This window comes from Geotrypetes seraphini, chromosome 4 (genome assembly GCF_902459505.1).
Source record: "Geotrypetes seraphini chromosome 4, aGeoSer1.1, whole genome shotgun sequence".
Lineage (NCBI taxonomy): Eukaryota > Metazoa > Chordata > Amphibia > Gymnophiona > Dermophiidae > Geotrypetes > Geotrypetes seraphini.
In genome coordinates, this window is record NC_047087.1 from 215,410,441 (window position 1) to 215,436,316 (window position 25,876).

General features: G+C 42.7%; 1 protein-coding gene across 2 annotated transcripts in view; it reads right to left on the bottom strand.

Annotated features, from left to right (window-relative positions):
• Positions 1-25,876, bottom strand: part of NRG3 (neuregulin 3) — a 1,387,275-nt gene that overhangs the window by 682,667 nt on the left and 678,732 nt on the right. The gene's annotated exons all lie outside the window — the stretch shown is intronic.

Here is a 25,876-nt window from a genome sequence, read left to right on the forward strand (position 1 = left end):
GCGGCTTGATAAAAGGAACCCTATGCTGCAGTATTGTAGAGCTAGAAAATACTCACACACCCCATTTAATGAAAAAAAAAAACCAAAGCCGCTAACCAGTCAGCTCTTATTTTTTTATCTCTTTCTTTCTTTTTACACTTAGGGCTCCTTTTATTAAGGTGCACTAGCGTTTTTAGTGCATGCACAAGATTAGCGCGCGCTAGCTGAAAAATTACCGCCTGCATAAAAGGAGGCGGTAGCGGCTAGCATGCATGGCATTTTAGCACGCGCTATTCTACACATTAAGGCCCTAATGAACCTTTGTAAAAGGAGCCCTTAACTTTAAAGGCAAAAGAAAAAGCCTCAGATCTTGGTGAGGTGAAACCACCCTCTACCAACCCTACATCACTGACTAAAAAAACTTTCACCAATATTTTATATTTAAATAGCGAGGATCAAAACATTCAATATGCTAATCATTTTAATTTCAGTTGACGACGATCGTTTTGGGATAACTATCACCACTTCTTCCAGGCATAGAAATCAACATAGCTGTCTACTTGTAGAGCACTTCCTCTGCTATACAAGTAGGTAGCTATGTTGATTTCTATGTCCTGAAGTGGTGATAGTTACCCCAAAACGATCATCGGCAACGGAAATTGAAATTGATTAGCATATTGAATGTTTTTGATCCTCGCTATTTCAATATAAAATATTGGTGAAAGTTTTTTTAGTCAGTGATGTAGGGTTGGTAGAGGGTGGTTTCACCTCACCAAGATCTGAGGCTTTTCCTTTCACCTTTATTTAAAGTAAGTGTAAAAAGAAAGAAAGATTAAAAAGAAAGATTAAAAAAAAAGAAGTGCCTGGTTAGCAGCTTTGGTTTATTCATTAAATGTGGTGTGTGAGTATTTTGTAGCTTTGTAGCTTTTCCCCCATTCCTCTAAGTTGGAGTTTTTGCAGTATTGTAGAGTACATTTTGTCCTGTATAACATTATTGGTTGTAATTTTAGTGCTTGGGACCCACCCAGCTAGTCAATCCTCTTAAACACCCTCCTCAACTGGCTGTCTCTTTTGTTGTCCTTCACTTCTTTCTCCTATTCATGAATTTGCAGTCTTCTTTTATTTGAGGTTTGATTGTTTTCACTGGAAAACAGTATATTAAGAGCTAATAAACATAAATATTAATACCTGCTGAACCGGAACATATGCAGGTATGGCTGGTCTCAGTTAGGGCACTGGTCTTTGACCTAGGGGCCACCGCGGGAGCGGACTGATGGGCACGATGGACCACTGGTCTGACCCAGCAGCGGAATTCTTATGTTCTTATGTTTTTAAGAGGCATGAAAAAAGTGTTATGCAATGAAGGCTGTGCATTCAAATCTTTCTTATACATAACTATTATATATGTCCTAACTAACCTTACTGGATGGGTATGTCCTAAGGACTGGTTTAATAGAAAATATATTTAATTACCAAGCAATGTATGAATGAATAGCAGATCAATGTAAACTGTGAATAAAATGTAATCTGTAGGGGAATGAAAACCTAATCTGATGCTGTTCTTCATTGGACTCTAAGTGTGCCTAACTGTGATTGATACATGACAGCACCTTTTTTTTAGGTGCCAGTCGATTTAGGTGCCCTTTATAGAATCATACCCTAAGGGGGAAATTCTGTATAAGATGCCAATTTCTGCAGTTGCCTATGAAATGGTTGTGAATAGCACACTGGCAACCTATACAGAATCGCATCTGCCCTAAGGGACAGACGCCCAACCTCACCTAACCGGCACTCTTGTCACTGGCACCAGTTAGAGAATCATGCCAGATCTATTCCCATCAGCTGATTGCAGCAGGGGAATCCCCCTGTCAAAATCAGCTGAATGGCTGAAGCAAGGAACCCACAAACCCCCCTGTAAACTTGGCTGGCAGGAGAGATGCCCAATTCCTTTTACAAACACCCCTGAACCCCACCCAACACTCTCCATGGCAGTAGAGATGCCCAATCCCTCCCACTGCCATAATGAACCGCCCTCAAAGCCCCCACAGGAGGAATGCCAACTACCTCCTGCTGCAACCCCCAAAACAACTCCCCACCCATGATAGGCAGGAGGAATGCCCACTCCATCCTGCCAGCAGGCCCCACCAAACCCATGACATACCCCAATAGCTTCTGTATCTCAGTTGGCTGGAGGGAAGCCTCCTCCCTATGGTTGCCATGCCTGCCTCATCACAATGATGAGCTTTCCCCCTTCCTGGTACATCCTGGGATGCACCAGGGAGGGGCCCTGATTGGCCCAGGCACCTATGGCCCCTCCCATAGGAAGGGCCTTGAGTGCCTGCGCCAACCAGAGTCTTAGACCTTCTTCCCAGTGCATTCTGGGATGCACTGGGAATGGCCTAAGACTCCGATTGTCCAGATACCAAAGGCCACTCCCATGGGAGGGGTCTTATTTACCTGTGCGAATCAGGGCATTAGGCTCCTCCCTAGTATATCCCAGATTTCACCAGGAAGGGGAAGGCCCACCATTTTGAAGACGTGGGTGTGGTGGATGGAGGGAGTATGCATCTTTCCAGCCAGCCGAAGTACGGAAGATACTAGGGGGTGTCAGGGTGAGTTGGGGTGCCGGGGTAGGGGTTCATCTCTGGGGGAATAGTGTCATGGGTTTATTGTGCCATTTTAATAAACTGAAGGCTTGGTGATGACAGTTTCATAAGTCAGGGGAAGCTCCTTGATACAGCGATTGGTGAAACGTGAAGTCATATTGGAGCCCCTGAGCAATTTCTTAAGATGAGTACTGAATTGTTAAATAGTTTGATAATAAAAGTGATTTTTGACTAAAACAGAAGTATTAAAACTGAGCTAGACCAATGAGGAGGCTGTCTACAATATTTCAAAATTTAAGCTGTTGATAGTTTTGAATGTAACCACTAAGGTCTTACTAGATATCTTTCATATGCAAGCGTTATAAGATCAATTCTGAGGAGGAAAACAGTATGGGGGGAGGGGGAGGCGGATAGCTAAAGGAGGAAACCTTCCTTAATCCTTCCTGTAAAAATATGATTAAAACAAGCACTTTTAGAAAACATGTGCCCTAGAGTAGATAATGACAAGGGGACAAATTTTTCTCCGTCCCCGCAGGAGCTCATTTTCCCATCCCTATGAGTTATTTTCCTGTCCATGCCCCATTCCTGCAAGCTCCATCCTCATTTGTGCAAGCCTCAATCACTTTCAGATCATAAATATTTGAGGCTTGTGCGGTTAAGGCAGAGCTTACAGGAATGGGGCAAGGACAGGGACAGTAGTAAAACCAACGGGAATGGAACAGGGAAATTGAATTCCTGCAGGGTCAGGAAAAAAAATGTCCCCATGTCATTCTCTACCCTAGAGCAGATGCTATTGTCAGCTTTGATAAATTAAGGCATCCATGTGCATTCACTTGTAGATTTTGGTGCCTTCAAATCCTTTCCCTTTGTCATCTTCTTTTAATGTGGCTCAACACATGTAAATTCCAGCTTTCTAAAATTGTTTTTTTTATGTGTAACCAAGATACACATGGACATACCGGTATTTACACATGCAGATTGCACATAGAGCTTCTCAAATAAACACCTTAGTCAATCTGCATGTATTAAAATGCCAGTATTTACATGTGTATATGTCATTGCAAGGTGTCTAAAATGGCCTCCTTTGGGAAGCTTTCAAAACTGAAACTTCACTGTCCTGCAGAGACACAATAGGGGACCTAATATTCTCAGGTGGTTATTCAGCTTCATGGCAAATGCCATAAACAGCCTGGCTTCTGGTCCTGTGTATATAGTATATAAATATGTCAGAGCCATAAAGCAATAGAAACAAAACAAACAGATACAGCCAACTGCAGAAGCAAAGGCAGCTAAAACTAAGAGGTATGAATTTTATAGAATTATAACTTGTATTGCCCCTATATGCTTGCAGTGGCTTTTGTCATGACATTTCTGGAACAATTTTAAATCAAAACATTGGCTTAGCTCAGCATTAATTTAATTCAAAATTGATTCATTGAGTCAAATGCAATAGTAAATGTGACCTTAGGCTGCTCTTTTCTGTTATTGACAAGTAAATGACCGCAGAAAAAACCCAAACCAATGTAATATTAACTGCTAGGAAATGTCTTCAATTTCATTATTACTTAATATTGTATAGCATTACTCCCATAGTATGATGCTCTGAAAAACATGCTCCATTTCAATATGCATTATGCAAACATGAACAGTTGTTCACCAAACAGTTAAATGTTCTTGTGAAATAATTTCTGAAGATGAAATTAACTTCCTGTTGCTCACATCTCCATGGATACCTCCTCTGCAGATACATTTTTCGTGCTAAGCTTTAAGTTAAAACAATTTTTATTGATGCAAACAACAACAAATACAACATTAAAATTTGTATAACAATGATGATGCATCAAATATAATAATATGATGAACAGACCCGGCGAGTAATATTGAAGATTAGTGTTTAGCTAAAGATCTGGATAAGCTTTGCCTCTTTGTCCCCGACCCTGAGGAAATTTTTGAAACGCGTCGGTGGGGAACAAGGCACATCCGGTTAAAAGCTAAGTTCATGACTATGCATTGATTATATTTTCCAATATTTATTACGTTTTATAAATGAGCACAGACACTTTATAAATTATTCATAATGCAAATAGTTGTACATTGTATCAATATATCACACTATAAAAAGTTCCTGTGAGGACGGCTACCACACAATATATAGTGTGGCATTCTGAGGAACATCGTGTGATTTATATATTCATGCAGTAGTGGACTATTTATGATTGCTCAATATTACAAGGTGCTTAGTATAATAATGAGGCATCGAGTAAAATACATCCCATATAAACCTAGAAAATACCTTCATCCCCCATCAAACCCCACTCAATCTATGTATGACTACATGTTTTAAATCATTTAATACCCTCTACCTTCCCTCCCCAAACCCTCCCTTCCCTTCCCCATTCAAAGGTACTCTCCTTCATCCCCCATCAAACCTCAATAGGACTACATGTTTGAATCTATTTAATACCCTCTACCTTCCCTCCCCAAATCCTCCCTTCCCTTCCCCTTCCAATGGTACTCTCTACCCCTCCTCAATCTCAGTTAGGACACCCATCTTAAAACCGCACTACGACCTTTAGGAAATAAGGCTTGTAAATATGGATCCCATATTTGCATAAACATCTTTCGCTTCCTCATCCTTCCAGCATCTCTAGCTTCCCAGATGGCCAACTAAGACAACTGGTTTCGCCAATGCCAAAACTTTGGAGGGTCAGGGATCGTCCAATATTGAATAATACATTTTTTTGGCCAGTAGACTCATTTTCCTACACATCGCCCTATGCCCCTTAGGCAAATGACTAAAAGCTTCTTGCAAATCCAAAATAAAATGGGATGAAGAGTAGCGCAAAGATCTTCCAATTAACTCAGACATATAAGATTTTATTCGCTTCCAAAAATGCTGAATAATGGGACAAAACCAAAAAGCATGTCCCAAAGTGTGCTCCCCATCCCACATTTATGACATAATGGAGTAGGAAGACCTTCACCATAGAACAACTGTGTACGAGTATAATAGGCACGTAATGTTACCCTGTAATATGTTTCTCTTAACCATGCACATTGTATCACCCCAGGTGTAGCCCTTAAAGAACGGGCAACATCTCAATGTCCCAAATTAAGCTGTAATTCTCTCTCCCATTTATTCCGAATATTCTGGTAGTCCTTATCTGGTTGTAATTTTTGTAAGCTAGCATGAATGCTTGACACTGAAAGAGATAATCTTGCCACTGATCCTAGTGGGTCACAGAATGATTCCTTCCCTGAGGGGTACGTACAGCTGCCAGTATTTTAGCACTAAACGACTGAAACTAAATGACTGAAAAGCTGACAGAAGAGTTCCGAGAGGAAGGAGATATACTATATTAGCACTACAATGGAGTAAAAAACTCATTAGATTGTTTATTGTTTATTGAAAGCTTCTATACCACTACTAATGACTGGGGAGTCAATTCAGAGCAGTTTACATGAGCTTCAATAATGGTGTTACAATTCAGAATTAGAGAGTCCTCGTTCGCCAGAGCAATGCATACAGTCTAATCAGTCATAAGATTTAGATATTATTATGGGGTTTGGAGTCTGCTTTAAAGGGTGTTGAAAGGTTAAGACATGCTGAGGTTGGAGAGTATTTCATTTGATGAGAGAATGATCACAGCAAGGTAGATAAGAGCATAAGAATTACCATACTGGGATAGGCTGAAGGTCCATCAAGCCCAGTATCCTGTTTTCAACAGTGGCCAACCCAGATCACAGAACCTGGCAAGATCCCAAGGATCTTTATCTTTATTAAGAATTTCTATACCACTTAAATGACCTTGTGTAGTCAATTCAAAGTGGTCTGTAATAAACATCCAAAGTTACAATGAACCTTACAACATACATGCTCACAAAGACTATTGATTAGTTAGTTAAACAACATTTTTCCTCCCAAAGTACCTCATGAGAGGCCAGTCCAACAGACCTACAGGTACACCTTTTCAGCATGTCTTACCTTTCTATGACTTGGCAAGGAGGCATGGAACTCTCAGGTCAAACAGTAAGAATTTTTGGGTTTTATTGTCACTACGATAATGTTCTTGAGAGACATTTAAATACCTACATGGCATAAATGTGCACGAGGCAAGTCTTTTTCATTTGAAAGGAAGCTCCAGAATGAGATGGCATACAATAAATTTAAGAAGTGATAAGCTCAAGAGTAATTTAGTAATAATAATCATTTTATTCTTTTATATCACCATAACCAAAAGTTCTAGGCGGTTTACACTAAAAAGAGCTGGTCTATCAGCAAAATACAATAATACAGTAAAAAATACAAATTTGTAAAATGCAATTTTAATAGTAAAACTCTCATTAAGTAATAAACTTATCGAACAAAGTGGTCTTAATTAGTTTCCAAAAACAGCAATAGGATAACATAGCTTGCTGAATACATTTACCTAACCAAGATTGTTGCCTACCAGCTTGAAATGCTAAGAAGGCTTTATATCTACACCCATTAATTTTTGGATAAGCAAATAAGTAGAAGTTTCTAGTTTCTCTTGTTGGTCTATGCAACACAAAATGAGGAAAAAGGTAAGCTGGAGACAATCTCGATATCAGCTTAAAGCAGATACAGGAAAATTTGAATAATACTCTTGCCTCCAAGGCAGCCAATGAAGTAAATGATAGTATGGACTAATATGGTTGTTCTTTTTTAACCCAAAAATCAATCGAACAGCTGTATTCTGAATTGTCCTTAATTTCCTTAGAATGTTTTTAGGATTTCCTAAATAGATGATGTTACAATAGTCTAAAATAGATAAAACTAATGTCTGTACCAATAGGCTGAACTATAAAGGATCAAAATTTTTTTTATGGTTCTTAATTTCCACAGTGTTAAAAAGCATTTTTCTACCACTAAGTTTGTGTGTTCTGCTAGTGTTAAATGTCAGTCTAGTGTGACTCCCAGAATTTTGAATGATTTAGGGCTCCATTTATCAAGCCACGCTAGCGGGGTTAACGCACGTGACTTCATCAAGCGCTAACCCCCGCACTGGCCTAAAATCTTCTGTCTGTTCAAGAGGAGGTGTTAAACCGCTAGTGCGGCTTGATAAAAGGAGCCCTTAATAATCGGGTAGTCATGACCATTAAGATGAAGCAATGAATTTTTTTGTTGTTGTTGGGACTAGCCAAGAAAAGTTTGGTCTTTTCAATATTGAGTTTCAGTTTGAAATTAATTGTCCAATGTTCTATCTGGGTCATAATAGAAAATATCTGGTTTAAAGTTTCAGTGGTAAAATTATTTAGAGGGATTAAAATAGAAATGTCATCTGCATATATATACAATTTTACATTTAAACTCTGTAATAAATGTCCTAAAGGAGAAATGTAGATGTTGAATAAGGTAGGCGATAGCGGAGAACCTTGGGGCACACCAGATAGGTTGCTCCATGAATGAAAATAGTTACCGTCACAAACCATTCGATAAGATCTTTTCTTCAAAAAACCTTGAAACCAGTTCCAGAGGAGGAAGTGACGTCATCGCCGCGGATGGGAGCTTGAGCTGAGAGCTCCGTTCGGGCCCGGCGAACTAACTATTTAAAGTTGTGTAAACGGCGCAATTTTCCTCTTCCCGGGTGGTGGTGAGGCGTGTAAGGGGAAGGGGAACCCCATGGCAACGCGCAAAAAGTTGCCCGGCGATAAACCCGGCCAGCGCACGATGGAGCAAGCGCTGATCCGGGCTGCACGTGGTGGCATGGGCCCGGAGACCAGTAGCGGGGAGGCGGCGAGATTGAGCGGCGCAATCGCGGCAGTCGCCGACATGGTGGCAGAGCCCATGCAGGAATGTGCCTCGCCAGAACTGCTTACGAAAGCGGATATGCAGCGCTGGATTACGGAGGTAAAATCTGAAATATCGGCAGTGGCTGTACAAGTCCGGGAAGCGGTGCAGGAGCTGCGCACTGACCTGGTGGAGGTGGGCACGAGGGTGGAAGTGGTGGAGATGCGGCTAAAAAGCTGTGAGGAAAATGTGACTAGAGTGCAAAGATCTCTGGAAACTGCCTCTGCTGACTACCAACTCCTCCTGGATAAGGTCGAGAACCTGGAGAACCGCACCCGACGTAATAATTTGAGGGTGCGGGGCCTACCGGATCTGCCAGAGTATAAAGATGTTCGTGCTACCACTATCAAGCTGATTCGCTGGCTTCTACAGGATGACAATCTGGAGCCAGGTCTTGAGCGTGCACACCGGGCTCTGGGACCCCGGACCACCGATCTACCCAAAGATATTGTGCTTTGCCTTCAGAGCTTTGTGCTTAAGGAGCAGATCTTCCGCAGGGCCCGGGAGTTGGGCATGGTTACTTGGGAAGGCCACCGGTTGGAATTCTATCAGGACCTGGCTGCAGGCACGCTCCAAAAACGCCCGGCATTCAGGGAAGTGACTAAAGCTTTACAGCGCAGCAATTTGCGCTACCGCTGGATTTATCCTTTTGGGGTGGTCATTTCCATCAATGGAGTACACACTAAAGTTACCACTGTTAGGGAGGCTCATGGTTTGCTGCAACAAGCGGGTATTGAGATCCCAGAGGAAGCTGTTCCTGCAGTGGGAGTGGTATCCAACCGAGCGGGGACTCCCGCCTCCTCCCGATGGCAGAGAGTGGAGAGGGGATCTAGGAGCGGACGGGGAGGCGGAAGGGGAGGACTCCCTCTTCGAGCCACTGCCTCATCATCGAGTGGCCCTCCCTGAGAATTGACTGACTGTGTTTGTTTGCTCTTGTTTCTTCTGTACCCTTCATGCTTATGTGGGGTATTTCAGGCCTCACCCCTTGATGTGGTATTTTTGGGTCCTGAGTTTTGGGTGGGAGTCTGGTGGGGGCTACCCAGGGCCTGGTTCTGGGGTGTGGTTGGAGGGGGGGCTGGGAGGTTGCATCTATGATATGTGGGGGTGCAGTGAAATGTTTGGGGGGAGCGAGAATTGTTGTTTGGGGGGCTTGTTGGGTTGGCAGGGTTTGCCTAAGGGGATTGCTGTGAGCACTGTGTTGATAGTTAGCATTTGGTTGTGGGGTTTGAGTAATGGGCCATGGGGATGGTTCACTTCCTTGTATGTTGGTGGGAGATCTGTGGACTCTCACTTTGGGGGAGGGAGGTGGAGGGGTGGGGTGGGGGGGGGAGAGGGGGATATGGGGACGAGTATGGAGGGGTTGGGTCTGCACTGTTATTGCTTTATTTGGATTATGGAGGGGTTTAGGTTGGTTTCTTATAACATCCGGGGTCTTAATTCCCCCAATAAGAGACGGGCTTTTTATAGGGAACTGCTTCGCCTTCGGGCAGATGTCTGTTTTGTCCAGGAAACTCATCTACTTCAGTCCCATGAATCACTGGTTAAAGATACTAGGTTCCCTCAGACCTTTTGGGCTTCCCTGGTTGGTACTTCCAAGAGGGGAGGGGTGGGCATTCTCATTCGTAAGGGGATTCGTTGTGAAGTACATAGGGTAGTGCGGGACCCCCAGGGTAGATATATAATGTTGGAGGCTCTGATTGAGGGGGTCTTGTACTCCCTGGTTAATATCTATGCCCCTAATGAAGGTCAGGGGACCTTCCTTCGTGAGTTGGTGCCTCGAATTCTCAGGTTTAAAGGGGGGGCCCTGGTTCTGGGCGGGGATTTCAATCTTACTGTGACCCCTCATTTGGATAATTTGGGGAGGGCGGATCAGTATGGGAGAAAAGATCGCAAACTGTTGCGGGAGGCACTGACTACCCTTAATGTGGTGGATTGTTGGCGGTGGATGCATTCATCGGTCAGAGACTATACTTACTTTTCGGGGATTCATTCCTCTTATTCCAGAATTGATTATATATTTGTGGAGCGGGGATTGCTTCGTCGGGTGGAGTCAGTGGGGATTGAATCATTTACGTGGTCGGATCATGCTCCTGTTTGGTTGCGGCTTGAGGGGGAGGGAGGTGGATCGGGACAGAAATTCTGGCGTTTTAATGATAGTCTCCTCGATGACCCGGAGGTGGGAGCACAGATAGAGGGGTGGCTGCATGAATATTTGGAGGTGAATGAGGAGTGTGGAGCTTCGCTGGAAGCGGTGTGGGAGGGGTTAAAGGCTACCCTTAGGGGCAGATTGATTGCTCTGGCCTCTGCCCGGCAGCGTAAACGAAGGGAAGAGGCGGCGGCTTTGCTACTTTTGATTGGCTGGTTGGAGAGCTTACATAAGCGCTACCTTGGGATATAGAGCTGCGTGGGAGATTGTTCCAAGCCCGCCGTGATCTCCAAGCTTTGGACTTGGAGCGTTTGCAACTTAATTTGCAGCTCCTACAGCAGAGATATTTTGAGTTTTCCAATAAAGCTAGTCGACGGGTGGCCCATCGTTTGAAAGTGCGGCAGACGCGCAATCAGATCCTATTGATTCGGGCGGCTTCTGGAGAATTGTTGCAGAAAGAGGATGCTATTCGTGCACGCTTTGTGGAGTTTTATTCCCATCTCTATACTCCAGAGGCTCCTGGGTCCTTGCAGGACCTGGATGACTATTTAACTTTGGCGGCGCTGCCCCAGATTGTGCGAGATGATGTGGCGCGGTTGGACCGTCCTCTCACGCTGGTTGAGGCGTGGGGAGCGCTGCGTTCTATGAAGCTTGGTAAATCGCCTGGGCTGGATGGCTTTACTGTCCGGTACTATAAACGCTTTCAGGATCTTTTGCTGCCTCCTTTGTTGCGCTTCCTTAATTCTTTGCAAGAGAATAGTGCTCTTCCCTTCTTCATGCGATTGGCGGGGGTTACGGTGTTGGCTAAGGAGGGGAAGGATCCCTTTCAGTGTGCTTCCTATAGGCCGATTTCACTGTTGGGGTCGACACTAAGATCTTTACGCGGATATTGGCGGATAGATTGATGAGCTGGATTCCCCGGTTGATCCATCCGGACCAGTCGGGTTTTGTAGTGGGTAGGCAGGTGGGTGATAATACTCGTCGGATCTGTAACTTGTTTGAACGGGCTAGGGGGGGGGCGGGAAACGGTGTTTTTATCTATCGACGCTGAGAAGGCTTTTGATAGGGTCTCCTGGCCTTTTTTGTTTCGGGTCTTGGATTCTGTGGGTTTGGGCCCGCGCATGCGGGACTGGATTTGGGTTCTCTATACTAGTCCTCTCGGTTGTATTAAGGTAAATGGGGGTTACTCGGAGACTTTTTCTCTGGCACGGGGAACTCATCAGGGGTGGCCTCTCTCCCCGCTCCTCTTTGCCCTGACGGTAGAACACCTGGCGCAGCGGGTGCGGATGAATCGGGATATTAGGGGGGTTAATGTGCCGGGAGGTGACTATAAGTTGGCACTGTTTGCGGATGATCTTTTGTTTATGGTGGAGGATCCTGAGAGTTCTCTGTCTGCTATATTACGGGAGTTGGATGATTTCGGTAAGGTGTCAGGATTTCGCGTGAATGTGGGGAAATCTGAGCTCCTTAATATTAACTTGCCCCTAGACAGAGTGACTTATCTCCGGGACCGGTTCCCATTTCGGTTGGTTCAGCATTCTCTACGTTACCTTGGGGTTTATTTCGGAACACCGGGAGTGGATCTTTATGATTTTAATTTCCCTCCGGTCTTTCGACGCATCCGCCAGGATTTGATTAGTTGGAAAGATCAGTACTTCTCTTGGTTGGGTAGGGTAGAAATTGTGAAGATGATGATCTTACCTCGTCTCTTGTTTTTATTTCAGGTGTTGCCGCTCTGGGTGAGCAGGAGCACATTGGAGGGGGTCCAACGGCATATTTTTGATTTTATTTGGGCCGGTCGGCGACCAAGAGTGAGCAGGAAGGTTTTATGTATGGGGAAGAGTGATGGGGGGCTGGGGGTTCCCAATGTGGTAAAATATTATCAGGCTGCTCAGCTGCGTGCCCTGTTAGAGTGGCAGACGCAGGTACCGAAACCGTGGGTGGAGATGGAGCAGAGTTTAACTGATGGGGTGCCTTTGTTACATCGGCCATGGTTGCCTGGCAGGGTGCGGCCTGAGGGTGAGTTATCCTCAGTTGGCACTTCTTTGCGGGTTTGGAATCAGACCCGAGGTGGTCTATTGTTGGGCAGACGCCATTCCTGGTATACCCCGTTGAGACATAATCCGGCTTTTCTACCGGGAAGAGGGGAGGGAGTTTTTGCTACTTGGGAGTCTCATGGCTTGGTTTGTGTGGGTCAATTGTGGGATCCGGTTTTGGGCCGTATTCGACCTTTTGCAGAGCTCAGGGGCAAGTTTGGCTTTGGGGTCCGGGATCTGTTCCCTTACCTGCAAGTTGTTCATTATATCCGGACCTCGGGCCTTCTGGGGGACTTGGGGGGTGGTAGGACTCCCTTTGTGCTGCTGCTGGGTCCGGTACTTCGGAAGGGAGCTCTGTCTGCTATATATAGGTGCCTTAATTGTCGGGGGGCCCCGTATCCCTATATGGTGGCTTGGGAGGGTGATTGGGGTTCTGCTATTTCCTGGGATACCTGGGGGGACATCTGGAAAGAAGTTTCCTCGGCGGGTATTGCTGCTTTGTTGATTGAGAATGGTTATAAGGTCCTTTTTCGTTGGTACTATACTCCTCAGGCTGTGGCTCGTTGGCAGGGGGGTGCGAGTGTTCTTTGCTGGAGGGGCTGTGGGGAGGTGGGTACCTATCTTCATATGTGGTGGCAGTGTAGGCGGGTGCGTGGGTTCTGGTCTGGGGTTTTCTCTCGGGTGTCCCAGATCCTTGATTTTCAGATTCCGGTTGATTGGCGCCATGCCCTATTATTTTGGCACCAATTAGACCTAGCCTGGGGAGATGCTTTGTTTTGTAAGTTGGCTTTCACTGCAGCCAGGTTGGCTTTAGCCTCCTTATGGAACCAAGTGCTCCCTCCCACGTGGGCAATGGTAGAGCAGCGCTTGCTTACCTGGCAACATCTTTACCATTTAACGGCCTTACGGCATGGCAAACAACATGGCTATGCTCGTATTTGGCGTCGGTTCCGGGCCTCTGTGGGTGTTTGTGGTAGGGGGGGAATGGGACTTTGAGTTGAGTTTGGGGCTGGATTGGGGGAGCTTGGATTGGGGGGACCCTATCACCTATCACCTTATTCCCCTTCCATTCTTTTCTTTGTATGGGGTTTGAATGGTTTTAGACCATATTGGGTGTTGTAGGTATTGTGTTTCGTCCCTGGGGGGTGGGTGGGGGGGGATTTGGGATGTGTTCTGGTGGGTATTGTAGTTTGCTACTGTTAGTATATCGGGATTGCACATGTTCTGCTTGTTGGCAGCACGTCTGCTGTTTTCTTGATGGTAGTGTATTGCTTTTTGTGTTGTCGTTGCTGCATCTTACATGTATTCCTTGTATTTGGTGTTTATCTCAATAAAAGCTTTTATTTAAAAAAAAAAAAGAAACCAGTTCCAGACCCTTCCTGAAAGTCCTATTGTGTCTAAACAACTCAACAATATTTCATGATCTACTAGATCAAAGGCACTATTAAAATACTTTTACAGAAAGGATGGAATAGGCTCCTGGTAGAGGGGGAGACAAAGACTGTTTCTGAATTAAAGAAAGCCAGAGATAGGCATGTGGGATCTCTTAGAGAGAGGAAGAGATAATGGTTACTGTGGATGGGCAGACTGTATGGGCCATTTGACCTTTATCTGCCATCATGTTTCTATGTTTCTGTACTGGTGGCAGGTGGTACGTGGCACCAGCATGTCTCCTGCTGTTGCTTCCACTGCCAAAATTTTGTCCCCCCCTCCCTCCCCTCCAATGAGCAGCAGCTTGTAACTTCCCTGCACAGCTGCTATAAATAGTACATCAATTTCCTCCAGCAGCTTCAGGGCCTTTGCTAGGCTGGACCTGCCTCTGGTGATGTAACTTTCTCTTTCCTTGGAGGTAGGCCCGGCCTAGCAAAGGCCCCAAAGCTGCTGGATAAAATTGTTGCAATATCAGCTATGTAGGCAAGTTACAAGCTGCTGCTCATGGGATAGAGGGGAGGTGTTGCTCATTGGGGTGGGGAGAAAAGAGGTACTAGTGTTAGAGCTCATTGGGTGGAGGGAAAGGTGCTGCTGCAACTGCTGTCGGTTGTGGTGGGAAGAGGTGCTGCTGCTCTTTGTGGGAAGGTGCTGCTGCCTGATCCGGGCAGGTCCGATGAATTCCCTAAACTCAAATATGCAGATGGGGCCATCGGAGGAATGCCACAATTTGCCAGCACGGATCGCAGGTCTGCGATCCCAACACATGCACAGACCATCTGTAGATGGTCTGCAAATGGGTCTAGACCCAACTTTCTTTTTTTAACTTTCACGCGCTCCAACTCTCCTGCTCTCCCCTTCCAAGCCCAGCTCTTGCCGCCTTCCCTGCAGTGTGAGCCCGCAGGTTTACAGCGGGGCTGCACATTGGAGTGCCTGTGCTTTGCATAACTTTTAGACGCACCCATTTAGGACAGCTAAAACCAGGCCTAAATGCCTGCACCTATGTTGGACATAGGTCAGGCCTATTCTATAACTGTGCATATTTTTTTTAGGAATGTCCATGATCTGCCTTGGTCATGCGTCTTTTTCAAATTTGTACACTAGAACTGGTGCATAATTTTTATAGAATCACACTTTCCAAGTTGTGTGCATAACTTTTAACTAGTGCCAATTAGAACTAATTTCACATTGTCAATTATTTATTTATTCAGTTTTCTATACCATTCGCCCAAGGAGCTCAGAATGGTTTATATAAATTTATTCAGGTACTCAAAAGCATTTTTCCCTGTCTGTCCTGGTGGGCTCACAATCTATCTGATGTACCTGGGGCAATGGGGGGATTAGGTGACTAGCCCAGGGTCACAAAGAGCAGTATAGGTTTGACCCCACAATCTCAGGATTCTGAGACTGTAGCTTTAACCACTGTGCCACTCTGTCCCCCTGTGTGCACTGATTTCTATGCACATTTATATTCTGAATTTGGGGGATCAGCATGTGAAAACAAGCAAAATACTACAAAACACTTTAATGCACTTTGCAGTAACCTGTTTTCTTGAGGCCAAATGGGATCGGCACATGGGATCTATTCACAGGGCAAAGGTAGGGGAGGGACATTAGGGTGGGCAGACTAGATGGGCCGTGGGCCCTTATCTGCCATCTATTTCTATGTTTCTATGTAACATCATGTTAAGTGTTTGACATTGATTAGCAAAAGAGCTCCTAAATTCAGAGTAGTCTATCAGCAATCCAGTGGTGGGTTTCAGCTTAGCAGAAGAGCAGTGATATTCAGCTACTCTCTAGCTAACATTTTATTTTTATGCATTTTCCAAATTGCATATCTAAGAATGTCTTGAAAATGGAAGAGAGTGTACAAAAATAATTTCTCCTGTTACTTCTTATCTAACTAAAAGCTTACTAGAGAATCAGCAGTGCAGAAAAAATAAATGGGGGGATTAACATAAGAAATAAATCGAGGCAAAAAGGCTTTTGCATTAAAAATTTGCACAATAACCAATTGTACTTCTACTACCTAACCCAGAAATCTTGTTCTGTACTTCTATAGAAAAGAACTAGCTGTTTTCCATACTAATTTACTATCTACATGTTTACAGCAAGAAGGCTAAGAGATGAGAAGAAAAGGGATTGTCTATGCTCAGTTTACCATTTAACACAAAAATGCTATTAGGATAGAGACATTACAGTTTTATGGGATAGCATGCATGCTAATAGGCTGTAGTGTATGAAATGCTAAGTGTTGTTTTCTCAATTTCATAGTTATTGTTCTTAGCATATACATCCTAAAATACTTAAGTTTTTATGAATAGGTCTCAAAATTCTATAACACTATTCTGGGGGGTTGTGTTAATTATATTCACGTCTTATTTTTTTATTATGAAATATATTAGACTAGATTACGGTAGTTGTCTGTCCCCGGAAACTCCTAATTAACTGACTTTTCCAGATAGACAATGAATATGCACCACTGTATAACAATGAAAAATCAGGTTGTCTCTATGGTACGTAAGGGTTTCCACACCATTGTGGAAATTGAAAATCATAAGAGCTTATTTTGACATAAACTCCTTTTGATTTTTAGTGCAAGCTCTGGTTTTGAGTCAACTTGACTACTGTAATATTGTGTATCTTGCTGGAGCCCCCCCAAAATCTGTAGAGACTGCACATTATTCAGAATGCAGCAGTTCGCTTGAATTACAATCTGAAGAAGTATGATCATATTATACCTTATTATCATCAATTGCATTGGCTGCAGATTGAAGCGCGGATTAAGTTCAAGTTTGGTTGCTTCTGCTTTAAGGTATTGGAAGGCTTAACTTCAGAATAGCTCTTGGAATCATTTATATTCAATAACGCCAAACATTCCAGGAAATCACATGCACTGTTTTTTTTTCCATCTGCCAAGGGTTGTAAATTTAAAAGATTTCAACGTCTGCTGTCCTTTCAGGCAGCACTATGGGATAAGGATTTGACTTTCTTAATTATGTCGACTGACTCTTATTTACAATTTCAATGTGTTTTAAAAATGTATCTTTTTACTGAAGATTTTGAAAATTAGGCGTGTTCTGCCTTTCTTCTCTTCTTTTGTATACATAATCTTTTTGTGAACCGCATAGAACTTAGCAGTATTTGCCGTATAAAAGTGAATTTTATGTTATGTTATGCTATATACAGTAAACACATTGTGGATAATCTGAAAACTCAACTGAGTTTGGATGCTGAGGACAGGCTTGGAAATGAATTAACTAAAGCAGTGTTTTTCAACCTTTTTTGGGCAAAGGCACACTTGTTTCATGAAAAAAATCACGAGGCACACCACCATTAGAAAATGTTAAAAAATTTAACTCTCTGCCTATATTGACTATATATAAAGTAATTCTCTTGAATAGGAATCAAATAAACACAAAGAAAGTATTTTATAATTACTTTATTACGAAATAAAAATTATAAAATACTTTATTCAGTGCGAAACCTGGGCCTGTTTGGCTGAACACAAAGCTGATATTCTGGCTGGAATCGAAGAAAGACACACACGTAGCTCTTCGTCAACAGCTCTCAGTCTCTCTCTGTATTTGGTTTTTATAGCATACAAAAATAGACATCCTTTTTATTAAACCACAATAGCAGTTTTTAGCGCAGGGAGCTGCGCTGAATGCCCAGCGCTGCTCTTGACGCTCATAGGCTCCCTGCGCTAAAAACCACTATTGCGGTTTAGTAAAAGGTGACCATATTGTAAAATATAGACAGCAGATATAAATTCAGAACTGTGCATAGTAAGTGAAGGGAAGTTTTCATCTCTGGGAATTTACCCAGTTAACTATTAAGTTATTTGGGCAAATTCCTTTGAAAACTGTGGTAATACTGCCTCCACTTTTCTAAATTGAAAATAAAATCATTTTTCCTACCTTGTCTGGTGATTTCTGGTTGCACTTTCTTCTTCTGACTGTGCATCCAATCTTTCTTCCCTTCTATCAGCCTGTATGCTTTCTCTCCTCCACACCTCATTCCCTCCCCCAACTTTTTCTTCCTCTCTCCCTGACCTTTCTTTCTTTTTTTCTGTTTCTCTTCTTTCCTTCTGTTTCCCTGCCTGCACCCTTTCTTTCTTTCTCCCTGCCGTTCCCCAAGCCACTGCCACTGCCGCTGCCGCTGCCATCGGGGAACAGGACCCACCAATGGATAACAGGCCCCAAAGCCGACGCCGACGCATGCTCTCCCTGACGTCAATTCTGCAATCAGAGAGGAAGTTCCGCCCAGCCAGGCAGCGATTGGCTGGCCCGAACTTCCTCTCCGACTGCAGAATTGACATCGGGGAGAAGAAGACTTATCGGCTCGATAGATTAGATCGCCAAGACAAAGTGAGTCCTGGGTGATCGACTCACTTTGCCTTGGCGAGCTACTGGCGCCCCTGCCTCGGGCCCCCTGTCAGCTCCGGGCCCGGCGGCTCTGCGGCACACCAGACAACATCTCGCGGCCGGTTGAAAAACACTGAACTAAAGGACTAGTATTTATTATTTATAGAGAGAATACAGTATTCTACATTATATTTAGTAGCTGAAATTTTGACTTAAATAGGATTGTTGATCTCTATGACCTTTTTGAAAATTAAGGGCTCCTTTTACAAAGGTGTGCTAAGTGTTTTAGCATGTGCTAAATATTAGCGCACACTAATCACACGCTAAACTCTAATGCATGCATGTTAGTCTATGGACACATTAGTGTTTAGCATGCGCTAAATATGCTTAGCACTTCTTAGTAAAACAGGGGGTTAATCTCCTTTGTATGTTATGTGATTCTGTGTAAAAATAAAGGGGCCCTTCTACTAAAGGGTATTAAGGTATTGATGTGCAGTTAGACCCAGATTCTCTATATGGTGCCGATATTGGCGGCCACCTTAAAAGTGGCTGCCGATTGTGTGTCAGTCATGTGATGGTAGTGTATAGAGAATTGAGCCTCGGGGAAAGATAGGTGCCAGAAATGTAGGCCAGGGTTTTCCAAGCCTATATTTCCAGCACCTGTCTTTGTTGTGAATTGCACCTGCGTGGGCGCTTTATAGCACCTAACATCACTTCCGGCATTAGCCATGTCCATAGTGGCACTAAGCGCTGTAAAGCACCTACGTAGCTGCAATTCACAACAAAGACAGACACCAGAAATTTAGGCACCAGCAGGCACTTTAACTCTTTTTTTTTTTTTTGCCATTTTAAAAAGTATTTCTCAATTAACTTAGATGCCAGTAGGGCGCCGTTTATAAAATTTTCCCTCTCAGTGTGCACCAACAAGCTACCACAAAATGCATTAAAACATTTTGCTTTATTTTGCTTCTCATGGGTGGAGACTGGGTATTCCTGCATTATTCAGCTTGTGCATTTGGATTAATGTACTCTAACTAGATGACACCGGATTATGCAGGAACATTTAGGGAAGTATTAAACAGTATTAAGGAAATTAGCATGCACTAAATCTGAAAGACCATTTACCCCTTAATACTATAAAAGTGCCAAAAATTGCATGCACAATTTTGGTCATGTTTCCAAATTGTGGGGTCCTTTTACTAAGGCGCGCTAACCAATTTAGCGTGCACTAAAGATTAGTGCATGCTAAATGCTAAGGTGCCCATAGAATATAATGGGTGCTTTATCATTTAGCACATGCTTATCTTTAGCGCGCGCTAAATCAATTAGCGCCCTTAGAAGAGGACCCCTGTGTGCACATTTTAATTAAATAATAACCTAATTAACACCAATAATTGGCATTTTAACAAGCAATTATTGACATTAATTAGAATCAATTAAGTATTACACACCCAAATATAGGTGCAAATCAAAAAAGGAGGATCATGGAAAAGGGAGGAGAATGGACAGATTGGGGGCATGCCTTTAAATTATATGCATAATTACAGAATTAGGGCCTCTGTGCAGTAGTATAGGTACAGGCATTTGCACTGTTTTTACTGGTGCAAATGGCCATGACGATAGTTAGGTGCATATTAAATTGTGTTAAACTCTAATGCTGCCTGATGAATTCCCCTTATAGTGCAAAACACAACAAACAAACCAAAAAATTAAGATACCACAATCCAAGATAAAAATATGGAACCAAAAGTGGATCTTATTAACTTTCAGAAAAAATAGTAATAATGTAAAATACTTATTGATAAATCGGCCCAATGATTTTGGAGAAAGGATCTCAGATAGGTTGCTAATACAGTAGAACCTTGGTTTACGAGCATAATTCGTTCCAGAAGCATGCTCGTAAACCAAATTACTTGTATATCAAAGCAAGTTTCCCCCATAGGAAGTAAGGGAAACTCACTTGATTGGTTCCACCTCCTCCCCCTCCCCCTGCAGCCACAAGCACTGCTCCACCCCACCCCACCACATACCCAAAAGACCCCTCCACCTTCGAGGCAACTGGTACGTTTCCACATCCCCTCCCCCGCAAACCGGCATCGCCCCTCCTGCTCACAAACACCTCCCACCCCCGCAAACCGGCATCGCCCCCCCACGTGAACGCCCACCCACCCAAATTGAAGCCTTACCCCTATCTGGCACTGACACACAGCACCAACCCACAGAAGGTGCCGGTGCCCGAAGATCATGCTGCTTACTGGACTGGAACTTGAGCATCTGCGCATGCTCAAGGCATTCTGGCTCCCACCTCTCTCCGAGATTCTCGGAAAGAACGAGATCCAGAAGGCCTTGAGCATGCGCAGATGCTCAAGGCCCAGTCCGGCAAGCAGCACAATCTTCGGACATCGGAACCTCATGTGGGTTGGTGCTGCATGCTGGTGTCAGTTTGGGCGGGCGGGTGTTCATGAGGGGGGGCGATGCTGGTTAGCAGGGGGCAATGTTCGCAGGCGGGGGGCGATGCCAGTTTACGGGCGGGGGCCTCGCAAATCAAGTCAACTCTTGGTTTGTGAGTCACAATTTGTGAAAATGTTTTGCTCGTCTTAGAAAACACTTGCAAACCGCATTACTCATAAATCGAGATTTGATTGTACATACAAATCAGCTGGAATAGCTGTTCAGCCAAAACAACCATATTCTAATCATTGATCCTCCACCTCCTCCATAAATCTTTGAGTGTGCAAAACTGCAAATCTTTAAATGTGCAAGAGTAATTAAATAATTTATTAAATAATTTTTTGAATAATTTTTCTATATGCTTTTTCAATACTTTTTTATATAAAAATTATGATCATTGCCAGCTGCCAAGGCCACTTATTTGGTGATTCTTACGGGCCCATTTTGCCTCACTTCTTCAGAGAATCAATCCAAAATGCAAAAACTGGAGCTATTCCAGCCAACCAAACTCAAAGGAGCTAAAAGGATTAGGAAAATGGCAGCCTCAAGAGGCTTGGTAAACCCAGTAGAATTCTGGTCACATTATGAGGTCTTGACGGACTCAGACTCCCTCTCTCTAGACTCTTGGACCAATACGAGCACACAAATTCTAAACAAGACGGCACCCATCAAATTAAGAAAAACAAGAAACAAAAACCTAGATGGCTGGTTTGACACTGAACTAGGAACAGCAAAACGAGAATTGCGAAAACTGGAAAGACAATGGCTAAAATCAGGAGATAACGTAGGAAGAATAACTTGGAGACTAAAATTAAAAGATTATAGAAATCTTATAACTTCAAAACGCACAAATTTTTATGCACAAAAAATAAACTTTCCCAACACCAACCTTAAGAATCTATTTAAACTAATTAACAATCTTTACGATACACAGGCCTTTTCCCACACCACTACTGACTCCCCACCATCGGCCAATGCTCTGGCTGAATTTTTCAACCACAATATCACTAACCTTAGATCCAACCTACCCACAACCAACCACTTGAACTACCCAGTCGTCCAACACATTAACGAACCCAAGGTAGACATGCTCTGGAGCAACTTTTCTATCCCCACCTGGAATCAGTTCTGCAAATTCTACTTGAAATACGCCGATTCTTACTGCAGACTAGACAGTTGCCCACCTAACGTCATGAAAGCTGCCCCAGTCACCTTCAAAGCCAAGTTACATGATTGGCTCTCCTCTCTTTTACGGTCTGGTACATTTCCCAAGGAATTAGGTCAGATACTAATCACTCCGATTATAAAAAATCCCAAGGAACCTATTAAGTTGACATCGAATTACAGACCCATTGCAAACATTCCCTTCTTCATAAAGCTGATGGAAGGCTTGGTAAACCAGGATTTAGTATCATACCTGGATAAATTCAGCATACTTCATGACAACCAATCAGGTTTTCATTCTGGGTTCAGCACGGAAACAGTCATTGCTTCATTGTTGGATTCCCTCCTGAATCTATTCAGCCAAGGTTCTAGTGCATTAATCCTTCAGCTGGACTTGAGTAATGCCTTCGATTTAGTCAATCATACCATCCTAACTGACTGTCTGGAATCAATTGGCCTCACAGGTAATGTATTGAAATGGTTTCAAGGTTTCCTGACTAAACGCTCGTACCAAGTCCATTGTGATAACAATCAATCCTCCAGATGGGTAAACCCATGCAGAGTCCCATAGGGTTCTCCCCTATCCCCCACCCTGTTCAACATCTACCTTGCCTCATTGGCGAACCTACCACAAAAATTAAAAATCAAATTTTACATCTATGCAGATGACATCACCATAGTCCATCCTCTAACAAACCTGACTCCCAAGATGAAGAATCATCTAGCATCAACATTACAGCAAATTGAGTCATGGATGACCGAGTTCAAACTGAAACTCAATGCTGAAAAAAACAAATTCTTCCTGGCGAGCCCGAACGGACAGGTCTTCCCTATCGTCGATTCCATAAAAATCCTGGGAGTGATACGAGACCATTACCTCACTCTAGACATCCACACAGAGTCACTGATCAAAAAAGGCTTTTCGACACTATGGAAACTTAGAACCATCAGAAAATTATTTGATGCAGCTTCCTTTCGCCTACTGGTACAATCCTCCATCTTAAGCCTGCTCGACTACTGTAACATCATATATCTGGGGTCCCTCAAAAAAACCATTCAAAGACTCTGAATCATACAAAATTTAGCAGTACGACTGATTTTTGGCATAAAAAAATGGGATCACATAACCCCCCTACTATCAAAAACTTCATTGGCTGCTTCTAGAAGCAAGAGTGCTATTCAAATTTGCCTGCCTTTGTTTCAAATCTATTCTCGGTATGGCCCCCCTATACCTGGCCTCCCATTTTAAATTGGATTGCACCACCAGGCCTTCACGCAGAATTCATATGTTCAGCCACCCTATAATAAAAACCTGCCGATACAAAAGATTCCTTGACAGAACACTAGCCTTCCAAGCAAGTCAACAAAACGGCTGGCTAGGCATCATCATCAAGCACTCCTCATCCTATCTTAACTTCAGAAAACAAGTTAAAACCAATCTGTTTAACCGATTTATAACCTAGAACTCTTAAACCTTCTCCTGAACTCTTATCCACATGTACTCGATATTCCCACATTGTGACTTTATGTAACCAAAGGCTTTGTAACTTCTTCAAATTTTTATTGTAACTACTTCGATCTCTTTGTATTGTAACTACTTCGCTGATTGTCCAGTGCCTTTTGTTGTAAACCGCCTCGAACTATCATGGCTTTGGCGGTATATAAAAATAAAATTATTATTATATCATTGCATTTTTGGTTGCTCTGGCTGAACAGCTATTCCAGCTGACTTGTATGTATTAGCAACCTATCTGAGATCCTTTTTCTAAAATCCTTGGGGCCAATTTATCAATATGTATTTTCATTTTTACTATTTTTATTATTTTTTTCTGAAAGTTAATAAGATCCACTTTTGGTTCCATATTTTTAACATATTAATGCCATATTTTTGTTAAATTGATTTTTTTTTAGCCCAGCCTCCCAAAAGAGCTCAGAACAGATTATAAATCAAGAAATCAAGCAATTTCCCTATCTGTCCCAGCTGGCTCACAGTCTATCTAATGTACATGGGCAGTGGAGGATTAACCCTCCCCCCACACACACATACACTTTTATGAAGACTTTTTATCGCCGGCCACAGCAGTAAAAGCTCTGACACTCATAGAATTCCTCTGAGCACTGGATCTAACACTGATGCAGCCAGTGATAAAAAAAAAAAAAAGCTTAATGGGGGCCTAAGTGACTTGCCTAGGGTCACAAGGAGCAAAGTGGATTTGAACCTACAACCGCAGGGTGTAGCTCTAACCAATACACCACGCTAGAGATATGTTTGCATTTTTTGATTGTGGAGTATTTTTATGTCTGTGATATTAATTTCAGCCGCTTATGGTACTTTGAGTTACTGCTGCTGCATCAGTTTGAGTTTGAGGGTTTTTTTTCTCCCTGTCTGTTATAAAGCCACATAATCTGATGTGTTTTTCTCACTGTTGTTTTAGTAAGATGCATTTTTTGCTGTGCTTTTTTAGTATTACTTTAGAATATTTTGCAAAACATCACATTTTAGAATTAAGATCCCTAAATTTGACCATAACCCAGTGATGTAGAGATATGTTAAATCTAGTCAGTCACATGTTTTGACTAGCTAAAAAAGCTTGAGTTACATATATCTGAAAATTTTCCTAAAAACAGCAAGTCAAAATTAATCAATTATCTTGTCTACTCTGCAGCTGTCTTAAAATCAACCTCTTGGTAATTATGTCACAGAACATGAAGTACAAAGATTTGTCGTTTCTTGAGCTGATGATTTAATCTATTCAGCTTTGTTATTTACTTTCACTGCACAAGGATTAAGTATGACAAGAATGATTTAACTGTAAACCAGGCAGAAAATCATTAAGCTGCTATCCAAAGGCAACCTGAAAGTTTTTTGTTTACAAAATGACTTTTATTCCCAGAGGGCCTAGTTTCATTGTGCAGATGTTTATTTGTCATTGTGAAGCAGCTAAGTTTAAATTACTTTGTATTTACTTCAGATTCATGCTTCTCTGAGCAGAATGAACTGACCTTTCACTACTTGCTTTGGATTTTTGGAACATCAAAAATAAACTCTCTCAAAAATGCAATTTGTCTATATGACTAGAATTCTTTCTCATTCTTTCTAGCAGCTGAAAGATGACAGTATCTGCAAACAAAACGTGTGCATTGTGTTAGCCCTGAGCTCTTTATTGTACATATTTTGAATGGGTCTATCAAGACACCATGGAATGAGTTTGAAATAGGACTTGAATATTCTATCAAGTCAATGAAATGAACATTATTCACAAGACGAGAAGAGCATTTTTATAATTGGGTGACTATGGTTACTTGCCCCTTGCATGTATAAATGCCCAGAAAAGTAGCATTTACTCATTTTAGTGGCCCAAGCATGCTTGCATAAGGTGTATATAAGTGCTATAGCAAGGGAATATATACCTGGGAGCATGGATGGACTTCCCAGTTACACACATATCCCCAAAAATCTATAAATGGTGTTCATAGCCACCAGGTAGAAGGAGTCCCAGTCATCATGCAATGGTGACATATAGAGGCAATTCTAGTTTCAAGTTTATTTATAATTTGCTATCCCACCCATTAGACAGGCTATCTTGGCAACTTACAAGCATTGTTTGCTATTTGTTTTTAATGTACGTTCTTATTATACCCTGCTTTTATATATTATGTAAAACCGCTTTGAATTCTGATAAGGCGGTATATCAAATTTTAAATAAACCTGAAACCTGAAAAAATAAAAGGATAACGTTACAGAAAAGATGAACAAGCACCACAATGGATCTTAGCAGCAACTGTACTGTACATATAATGGCACTTAGGCAAACCAAACTTTCTATAGATTAGTATAAAGTCACTATTGGTTTAGCAGGAAGCAGCAGTGTCTGGGGGGAGGGGTG